At 48.0% G+C, this 10887-nt stretch overlaps 1 protein-coding gene and 1 pseudogene across 1 annotated transcript in view; one reads left to right on the plus strand and one right to left on the minus strand.

The window, feature by feature from the left end:
• The window catches only part of Scd5 (stearoyl-CoA desaturase 5), a gene marked incomplete at its 5' end in the record, with an annotated part of 145704 nt that overhangs the window by 8240 nt on the left and 126577 nt on the right, over nt 1-10887 (plus strand). The gene's annotated exons all lie outside the window — the stretch shown is intronic.
• On the minus strand, nt 4206-8445 carry LOC104865350 (annotated as a pseudogene).

Here is a 10887-nt window from a genome sequence, read left to right on the forward strand (position 1 = left end):
AGCACCAACTGATCATCTCTGCCAGAATTAATAATATTCCTTAGAGTTGTGGAATTATTTACTATTTTTTTCATTCTTTTTCTGTTATTGGGTAGAATCCTATAAAGCAGAACTTTTCTTGTTTACTTGGGGCTATTTGGTTACTTTGATATACAGGTCCTAAATGAGAAGCAAAATAAGTATGTATTTCTTGCTCTTTAATTACCAGTTTTCAAATTAAGAGTTGATTTTTTTTGGTTTGTTTGTTTGTCTTTGGGGTTTTTTTTGTTTTGTTTTGTTTTTTGTTTTTTGAGACAGGGTCTCACTATGTAGTTTGGACTGACCTGGAACTCACTATGTAGCCCAGGCTGGTCTCAAACTCACAGTGATCCTCCTGCCTCAGCCTCCTGAGTGCTGGGATTACAGGTGTGCACCACCACACCCGGGCCCAACTTTTTAAAATTGCTCTTGAGACAGGGTCTTGCTAACTTGTGACCCTCCTGCCTCAGCCTCTTGAGTAGCTGCCCCTGAAATGGGAGAAGAAAATCAAACATCAATGAACTTGGAAATGAAATGAGACAGTAGAGAGCCAACTCAGGTTTAAATTTCTTCTCATGTCCGTCTGGAGTGTAAATATCAGCCTGTATGGGGTACATTGATTTAGTTGGAGTCTCTGAAGAGATGGTGGTTTATAGACACAGCCTGTGAACAGAATGGGCAGGCCACCCCAGCAGCATCCTCCTCCTCTTCATCAAAAAGGGTGGCACATGCCTATAATCCAAAATTTGGGAGGCTGAGGCAGGGGGATCACTTTAAGCACAAGGCCAGCCTGGGGTACAAAGTGAGTTCAAGGCCAGCCTGAACTATATAGTGAGATTAGCCTCAAAAAGCACTTATCAAGCAAGCAACTGATTACTTCCACTATGGCCCTGGGCCTGGCATTGGGTAAGAAAACAAAGACCCTGGACACTACCCTCCTAATTTTTTGTTTTTTCCAGTACTGAGGAGAGAATCAGGGATGTTCTACCACTGAGCTACATCCCAAGCCCTATTTATTTTTTAGTTCAAGAAAAGGTCTTGCTAGGTTGCCCATGCGGTCCTTAAATTTTCCATCCTCTTGTCTCAGCTTCCCAAGTAGCTGAAATTACAGGCCTGTCTCTCTCCCACCCCTCCACTTCTACCTTTTATAATGGAGAAAAAGTTAGGATTTCTCCCCAGTACTGTAAATAATTATAACACCTTTCTCTAGGCAGGGGTAGAAAATGGAAAATACCCATGTCTTTTCAAAGTTCCATGCATAAAATTAGAAATCAGTTTCCGAAACCTAGTGTTTTTGTTGTTATTGACGTTCATAAAAAGCCTTTGCAGCCAGGCCTGGTGGTGCACACCTCTAGTCCCAGCACTTGGAAGGCTGAGGTGGGAGGACTGCCGTGAATTTGAGGCCAGCCTGAGCTACACAGTGAGACCCTGTCTCAAAAAACAAACAAACAAACAAAAAACCTTTGCAGATGGTTAGAGTGAAGCCCATCTCTGTCCTCAGACTTTGAGCTAATGGGGTCATGCAGGGTCCAGCAGCCTTGATTGGTGCCCCAGGAATTGTCAGATATTTTGAATATCACCTCTGTGTGTGCATCCTCTGTGTTGTAGAATCCTCGTCCTCAGCTTCTTTCCTTTACAGTTCTAAGCCAGTGAGAACTGGGGGTGGGGGTGGGGAGAGGGAATCAGCCAATCATCCTGCATAATCAATATCCCACATCGCCGAAGGAAAGGTATCAGGCCTGATCATAATTCTAGAGCTTTAGGTTCCACACTTCCAAGAGGAAGTCCTTTTGTGGTAGAAGCAATGTGTGTCTAAAAGGTGATTTTTCTATTCATTTATAAGTACTTTTGTATAAGATCCTCTCCTCTGAAGGGGTTGATATTAATTTTGTCGACAGAAAAAAATAAAATTGGAAAGTTATTTCCTTGTGGCGTTAGGAGTTGGGAGGACAGGGGGAGGTGAGGTCAACTTCAGGTGGCCGTCATGACATGATTCTTTTTTGTGTAAGTTGTGGATGGTGTCCAGGCCCAGGCTCTGTGTTGTTTAAAATGTACCTAAGGCTTGGTACTGTGATTTTTTTTTTATTGATAGAAAATTTCAAACATAAACAAAAGTAAAGAGAATTGAGTCTGATACTTTATATCTCCATTCACCTGCGGATATTTTTTCTTTCACCCTTTTTTTTTCCATGCTACATAATTTGGCACTCAGAACAGCTGTAAGAATCATACAAGGATCTCCTACCTACTCTCAACCTAGTTCCACCAAATACACTCTGCCCAATTAGCTTTTTCCTTCTCTCTCTCTCTCTCTCTCTCTCTCTCTCTCTCTCTCTCTCTGTATAGACTGGAGTCCATCTATATTGCTTTGCCTGAACCAGTTGGGAATAAGTTGGTGACATTGTGTCCTTTTATCTCTGAATACAAGGTGTGATGGAAGAATATGGTGAATTTAAATTTTAAAAAATCACGCTATAAATCATTGTTAAAACACTCTTCCCTCGTTTGAACTCACTTATTCCATTGCTCTTGCCACTTCCTGAATCAGTTCTGGAAGTCCTCTGTTGTGAATACCGTTAGTTGCACCTCAGTGGGGCACCTTGTGGCTGCCTCAGTGTCCTGAATCGATTCAAAACATTTACCTATCATGGTGATTTTTTCCCTCTGGAAAAGGTCCAGAAGTCACACAGTGACAGATGCTGTTAATAGGTGGCTTTCCATTGGATGGCACGCGGCATCAGCATTCACCAGAGTTTTGATAACACCTATTCAAGACAGGAAAGAGGACTTCCAGAACCACTTCAGAAAGTGCCAAGAAAAAGGGGAGAAGTGAGAGGTGGGGGGTAAGTGTATTCAAAGTGAGGGGGAGTATTTTGAAGAGGATTAATGGAAATGAATCTTTTACTATAATACATTTTTAAAAATTTAAACATTTACTGTATATAATATTTAGTCACCCCTTATACTGTAGTGTGTGTTTCTGAAGAATAATAAGATTACCATACCACATTTATCCAAGTGAGGAAATTTAATCTTGATATGATCTAGTCCAGTGACCAGTGAAATGTCATCAGGTGTCCTAGTAATGTCCTTCATAGTTCTTTTTTTCTTTTTCTGTATCGGGGATCCAACTCAGGACCTTGCTCTTGCAAGGCAGGCAGCGGAACCACTGAGCAAAACACCCGGCCCCACTTTTTTTTTTCTTTTGGGTTCAATTGAAGCAAATCCTGGGCATTGCATTCTAGACTTAGATAAATACCTAAGCATCGCACATTGGTGAGGTGATTCTGGCTCATTGTGCACATGGACAACCTTACTCACTGCCCAGTCCCTGGGAAAACAGCTTTGGGAGGCTGTATTCAAAGTGGGGAAACTGAGGAGCAGTGATGGGCAGCAGGACTGTGTGGGAGCTGTGGGAATTGCATTCTGGGTGTGCAGGTTCATGGCTCTGCCCGGACCTCACAGTCTGACTCCAAGGTCAGATCAGGAGCTGTGACTTAGCGAGGCTGCAGGCCAAGGTCCCCCCTGACATCCTGACTAGGGATCAGGTTCCAGGTTCTGGTAAGAACGTGAATCGGGGGACACCTTCCAGCCCTACTGTGTTCCCAGTGACTTTTCCAGGTCCTTTTGCGGTTGACGTTTTCTTCCCTTGCCTGCTCTAGAAAGGAGACGTGCTTTCCAAGTGTGTGTGTGTGTATGTGTGTGTGTGTGTGTGTGTGTGTGTGTGTGTGTGTTTAGGCATTAAACTATTTAGTACTTGAAACATGGTGTACATTTATGAATTTGTATAAATATTTAGTACATCTAAAATCCACAACTGGTAAACAATCTGTGCTTTCTTTTGAGTACAAGATTGGAGTTTACATCTGGAAATTTTGGTGTTGTGGAGACCCAGTCTATGAATCTAATCAAATTGCCTCATATTACATTAATAACTGTGACAGAAGTGATTGTTCCTTAAAAGGGCCATTCCTTGCCCAGAATAAGGATCACACTTTGGGACTAACAAACTGGGTTTCAAGGAAAGAAGAGAAACACAGCTGACATGATGAAAATCGCTCATATAGGAGATCTCTGGAGATCCATGTTGATGTGTAGCAGGCAACAAAAGCCAAAGGTAACTGATGAGCACTCCCTTTCTGAACCATTGCTGCTGTGCAGCACACTTCCTCAGGTGCCCCTGAAGATCACAGCTGCAGCTCAGAAGTGCCAACCAGGCCCAGGGCGATGGCTTCTTCTGGAGTCAGGCTGCTCTTCAGAGTCCTTTGCAAAGATTTGCGTCTGGCCCGATTCCTTCCTCTCCCTTGGCACCACTCGCTGACCGGGCACTTGGGTGGCCACCCCGACGGTGAGGTCCATGGTCTCATCAGCCGCATCATCTGTGACGTTAGGTGACTCATCGGTTCCCATAGTCCATGAACTAGTGGACCCTCTGCTTGCTCGGCTGAATGTGTGGATGCCCGGAGTAGGGCTGGAGTCCTTCACAGAGGTGGGGAGGAGGCCTTTAGCACAGCCTTCATGTTTTCATGCTCAGTTGTGTCCTCAGCATAGCTCAGACCTTGCCGCTGGCTTGGGGGGCCTGGAGAACTTGCCTGAATCAGTGATTATCTTTCCTCTGGTCTTATTTCCCTCTGTGGTTGGCTTGTTTCTGTTTCTGCTGCAAAACCCTTTCCCTGGTGGTGCGATACTCTAGTGCAAATTCACTAATGATCCTGCAGAACTTGTTGATGTTTGCTTCTCGAATTGCTTAAGGAGGGTGGCCATAAAAAGCAAAAAGGAGTGGAATCTTTTAATTATCCTTCTATGGACGATCTTTAAAATTATAATTTGCTCTGCAGTGTCTCTTAGGAACACTGACATTTGTTGCTTTGAAACTGGTTTCATTTCATGTTTTGCAGCTGCTTTGAGGTGATCCCATGAAATTTTGCATCTTCTCTCCATCTGACACAAATTATCCTGAAGTTGATCAAAGTCAACCTTGGCTGACCTGGTGATGCCCCAATCTCTGAGTACAGATCAGAGCTGTCTGGCACGTTTTCCACCACCATGGTGCACACATGATGGAGAAGTGATTGCTTGTGCACTGTGTCTTTGACTTCTGGAACCTTCTTGAGGTATTTTAACTCAAACGCTTTGGCCTTTTCTGTGGTGTCACAATACATTTTGAATGTCCAGAGGCGGAGCAGAGCAGAGAGCTCACTGATGGAGGAGAGCGTGAGGAGGAACTGCTCTGCACTGCCCAAGGGCACTTCTGGGTTGGCCAACAGGGCTTCTTGGATTTTCTGTTTCTCCTTTTCCGTGGCAATCATGGTTAGAATTTTCTCAATTCCTTCTGTGTTTAAGTTCATCAAAGTTCAAAATGGCTATCTTAATCGTTCTTGGAGGGGGCAGCACTGTCAAACCAATATGGATGGCATTGCTCCTCTTGGAGTCTAGAACAGTGATCTCCTGCCTTTTTCCATCTGCAGCAGTTTTCTTTGTGACAGACAGCTCCTTGGATTTAGACTCAAACAGGTGCTCCAGTCTGGAAGTGTCCACCTTAATGGGCTCCAGTTTTGACCACAGGAATTCTCTGCAACGGGGGTTGTCCTCACACAGCCACTCAAAAGGCCGGACTTCATTCCAGAACAGACAGATACTCCTCCTTAGTGAACACGGGCTTACCCCTGGGTACCTGGGGTAATCCCTGAGGAGCGCTGAATGCTGGAGGAGGAGGAGCCAATAAATTACCAGGGGCAGGAGGGGGAGGCATGCTGTCCAACAGGGGTGGAGGGGGTGGGGGTGCCAAACTCAGAAAGGTGGGCGGGGTTGGGGGAGGTGGTCCTGGAGCCTCCCTGTGACCCAGGTCCACATCCAGGACGTTGATGTCATCTTCTTGCTCCAGGTTGGTGAAATCCATGTCTTGGATTTTAAGCTCCCTTGGATTGGCCATGAGCTGTTCCCAGATATAACTGGACTCAGTCTTGAGCTGTGTAGGCACTGTCTCTAGGATCTTGTCATTGGACTCAGCATCAGGAGAGGTGGAACTTCTCCCCAGGTCCCCGCTGTTGAATTTCTCTGCAAATGCTTTCACACTGCTGCGGTTGTCCAGACAGTTTACATCCACCCTCCTGATGCTCTCTTCCTGGGCCTGAGAGTTGGCCTGCAAGGTGGATACCCTGGTGGCCAGGCTAGCCACTGTATCCACCTCCTGCTCAATCCTCCTGGTCTCACCCACACCCTTCTCCTCATTGTCTGTGGACTTTCTGTTGTGGGTATTCAGCAAGTCCAGCATGAACCGTGTGTTGGTGAGGATGTTGCCACACTGTCCACTTACACCCACATCCTGAAGGCCTGCGAACCACACCTCAACCCAGCTTCCCTGTTCCTGGAGAGCTTGTTCTCTTTCTCCTCCCTTTCCACCGTGCTGCTGGAGGATGGGATGCTGGAGGTGGAGCAGTTGTCTCTCTCGTTCACCTCTTCATCCTGCCTCTCTTTCTCACTGAGGGAGACTTCTGGCTCTTGCTCTAGGGCCTGCTCCCATTCACTTTGTGTTTCTGCTTGCCTTTGGGCACAGGCTATGTCCTGGTCAGCTTCATCAGCAACCTGTCCTGCCTCTGCCTCTGCCTCAGGATCCCTGGCACTCACTTGAGGATGCTGAGGTGTCCTGAGGAGGACGAGGAGGAGGAGGAGAAGGAGGAGGAGGCGGAGGAAGAGGAGGAGGAGGAGGAGGAGGAGGACACTGTGAAAGAGATGTGTGTGTGCTGGCGGAGGGCTCTGGCTAACAGGGGCAGGCAAGGCAGGGGCTACTGATGAGGTCCAATCCAAGGAGAGGTCAGCTCTGCCCCGGCTCACCCTTGGGCTTCTTGGCTCCTTCTTGTGCACCTCAGCTGCCAACTGCTCCAAGTATTTGAATCTTGCTTGTCTTTGCTCTTCTCTTTTGTGTACAATATTCTCAGTTGAATTTGTTCCTTACTTCCCGTTCTATTCTTTGCAACCTTTCTTTTCTCTCCTGCACCTGCTTCTCTCTCTCTGCTGCCAGTGACTCCTGGTGTTGCCTAAAGGATGATGTGAGAAGACCACCAGTGATGACCTTTCCAGCTTGGTCTCCTGTGAGGGTGACAGCGGTGTTGATGGCGTGCAGGGTATACTCTATCCAGATGAGGCTCTTGAGGAGTGGAAAGAGTTGTTGCCAAAGTTGCTATATTTTTCACGGAGACCTTGAACTTGGCTGAGCTTAAAGGTGGGAGCTGGCAGGGAGCAGGGGCTGGTGTGAGCTGACAATGGGCTCTTGTTGTTCTGTACTGAATCCCTTTGACTCCTCCTGCGGTCCAGGCCCTGGTGTTCACCCTCACTGCCACTGAAACACACGCTGATCCCGGAGCCCACTCAGGGGTGGCTCCGCTGTCTCACCACCATCCTCATGCCTGAGCGTCACCTCACAAATGTTAAATTGCTCCACTAAGTCCAGGTCGGCCCCATTCCGGCTCAAGTGTCTCTGGGGCACAGTGGCGATGCCATCTCCTTGGTCTTGGTCTGGTGATCCCGCCAATGTCTCGTTAGCTAAAGTCATTGCATAAACCAGCAGCTCTGTCGACTCCATCTTTCTCCTCCAGGATTTCCACGATGTTTGTTCAGGGTTTGAGGCCTCTCTTGGTGTCAACAGCAGAGACAGCCTGGATGAGAAGAGGTGTGTTGGACCCTGAGTACTCCACAAAGACGAGCAGCATCTTCGGAGCTGTCTTCACCACCAGGCGGAACTTTGACCCAGTGAATGTATACAGCCACCGGATGGATTCATTGTGGTTCATTACTCCATTCATTCCATCCACATACAACGTAATCTGGCCCAAAGGGAGTAGAGATTTATTTCAGCTCACAGTCTCAGTCTGCAGTTGGCTGGCTCTGAGGCAGGGTAGCATGGCAGAGGAGATAGCCCTCAGGATGTGTTTCTGATAGTTCTGATCAGCCTCCGCTTCCACCGTGAGCAATCAAGCATGTCAGACCTTCAGCCAGGACAAATTCATGCACCAAATCTTCGTCATGCTGAAATATCTGCTTCAGGGAGAAAAGGGCCCTCCTTAAATCTCGTCTGCTTGAGTTGTACAGTTTTTCAATGAAAGCATGGACCCTCATGGAGAGCTGTGCTCTCACAGTGCTGCTGTGCTGCCTGCCCTGCCCAGAGTTATCCTGGAACCCTTCCAGCTCATCTCGTTGCTCTGCTAGGGCGGCCTCCACGTCCAAATAGGTGCCAGTGTGGGAAAGCTGCAGTACGCAATCATCCAACTTGGGCGACAGCAGCTGCCGATGGACCCCAGCCGGCTGGGTGCAGAGCACGAGGTTCTCGCGGAACGTGAACAGCAGCAGCCGGCTGGGCTCGCAGAAGTTGGTGCTGTTGAAGGGGTCCGTATCGCCCAAGAACGGCATCCGGCAGGCCAGCGAGGCCATGATGTATCCCTGCCTCAGGGCCGGGACCCAGGAACAGTGGGGCGAGGGGTCGGGATGCCGGGTCACTACGCGGAGGGGAGGCCACAGCCCATGTTAGCAGACTCGCGGGCTCTCCGACCCTTTCCAAGTTTTTTAAAATTTGTTTTGTTTTTGTTTTTAGCAAGTGGTTCTCAAGCCATTCTGGTGCACTCAAGCTATTTGAGGCACACTCAGTCTTCCCGAGGGGAGCCTGGTAGGATTGTACCCATTCAGAGATGAGAGCAGGAGGCGAGGGGAGCCTTTCCCACGCAGCCAGCCCGAGTCTCGCTGTCCCTGAGAGGTAGAGGCACAAGCAGCTTCGTGGGGCGACCAGGGGTGTCTTTAGTCTGCAGCCCAGAGGGACAGATTTTGGCTGAGATAAATCACTGCTGAATAACTAAAGTGCTAATTGATCTCCCAAGTCTTTCCCTGGCCAGGGCTCTTCCTAATGGGTATTAATTGTGATAATGAAAAGGATGAAGTATTTAAAGGGTTCCCAGGCCCTGTATGATGGCGCTGAATATGCATACTGATGATTTTATGTGCTCAGGTTGGATTCCTGCAGGAGCCCTCTGCTGTGCCTGTGTGCAGACAGGCAGGTGGAGGCTTTGATGTCGAATTAGACTCCCTTCCCTACACCTTCATGGACAAGGCCAAGTATGGAGAATGCACAGATGACTGGTAGTCATCCCTACCCTAAGAAACCTTGGATCTAGAGGGAGAAATGCTAGGTCAGTCGTGACTCAGTGTGACAGCACCAGGAGGCAAGTAGGAGTATGGTGCAGGGATGGCTGAAGGAGGAGCATGGTTCAGGTCACCACGTGTATGGGGGTAACACTGAGGTGCCTCTGGAAGGTCAGCGGAAGTCCTCCAGACAACAGCACGGGGAAAAGGCATTCCAAGCATGCATGACTGCACACTTCCCCTCCCCATCACCACCCTCTTGAGGACGGTAGTAGGGATCGGAATCTCGTCTCGGGATCTAGGTGCCTGTCTCTCCCCATGGTCCGTGAGAACGGTAGGCTTTGTTTTTTGAGACAGGGTCTATGTCTCTATGTAGTTCAGGCTGGTCTTGAACCCAGGCTGGGCTCGAGCTCTAGGCAATCCTCCTGCTTCAGCCTCCTGAGTGCTGGGATTACAGGCATGTGCCACCACTCCTGACTTTGTGCCTTTCCACCTATAAGATCTGCACTTGCCATGCCAGAAAACTGGCCTCCAGAGTCTTTGCTCCTTTATGCTGTTCATCATTCGCATATCTTATTCCTAGCATTGGTTCCTGGTCTGTAATCCCTAAAGTTTTGCAGGGCAGTGGGAAAGAAGATGCCCCTACAGACAATTCTGGGGTTTACAGGTCTGCCTGTGTGTAGGCAGAAAATAAGGAAGCAGTAGGAAGTGACCCTAGGGATTCAGGCTTTACAAAGTCCTCAACTTCCCCTTCTCTTGATCTCCCAGAGCTTTTGAGCTGAGGTTCTGCCCCCAGGGGTGTCACAGAGCCCCAAAACAAGGTGCAAGGTTTTGTGCCTATTGACACTTTCTTGCCATCAGATTCTGAGCAGAGCCTGTGACTTTAAAACAAAGTGCTGCTGGTCTGGAAGAAGCTGTGTTAGTTATGTCAGCGTTTCCCAAGAGATGAGTAGGGGCTGAGTATTCATTTATGGATATTCTCCATTATCTCGTGTGAATCTATACTTCATATAATTATCTCCACGGCTTTTTGGTGCTGGGAATGGAGCCCAGGGCCTCACACATGGTAACCATAGGACCTATGGCTGAGCCACACCATTGCCTGTTGTGATTTATTTCGTTGACAGGTTAGGAACTTCTGAGCTCAGAAGGTCTACCCAGACACCCAAGTGAGGGATCCCCGCTGTTGGGCCAATGCAGCGCGCTGAGAGCTTCCTCCCTGCCTCTGCTTGGCTCTGTTTGTTAAAGACTCACAGCAAAGTGAATTATCTTCTTACAGTTTTGCAGGTTAGAAGCCTGACACAGACCTCCCTGGGTTAAATCAGCATCGCTGTGCTCCTTTTGGGAGGCCCTGGTGTAAATCTGTTTCCTTGCCTTTTCCGGCTTGCAAAGGCCACCTGCCGCCCTTGGTCCGTGGCCCATCCTCCGTCAGCAAGGCCAGCAGTGGCAGACTGAATCCTTGTCACAGGGTGTCACTCCAACCTCCTCTTGATCCTTTCACCTGCATATAGGATGAAGCTGTCCCTAGTTTAAGGTCAGCCAACAAGCATCCTTCATCCTGTGCAGCTGTAATTCCCTGACTCCAGAAACTAGGTTGGAAACATCTCTGGGGGCCATTATTCTGCCTACCACACCCAGACACCAAAGGGAGAAAATCTAGACTCTTTTATTTATTATAGGTACTACATAAACAAATGCTCTGTTATGTGTAACCTTTTTTTTTTTTTTTTTTTTTTTTTT

This window comes from Fukomys damarensis, unplaced genomic scaffold (assembly GCF_012274545.1).
Source record: "Fukomys damarensis isolate Sample0158 unplaced genomic scaffold, DMR_v1.0_HiC HiC_scaffold_32, whole genome shotgun sequence".
NCBI classification, from domain to species: domain Eukaryota; kingdom Metazoa; phylum Chordata; class Mammalia; order Rodentia; family Bathyergidae; genus Fukomys; species Fukomys damarensis.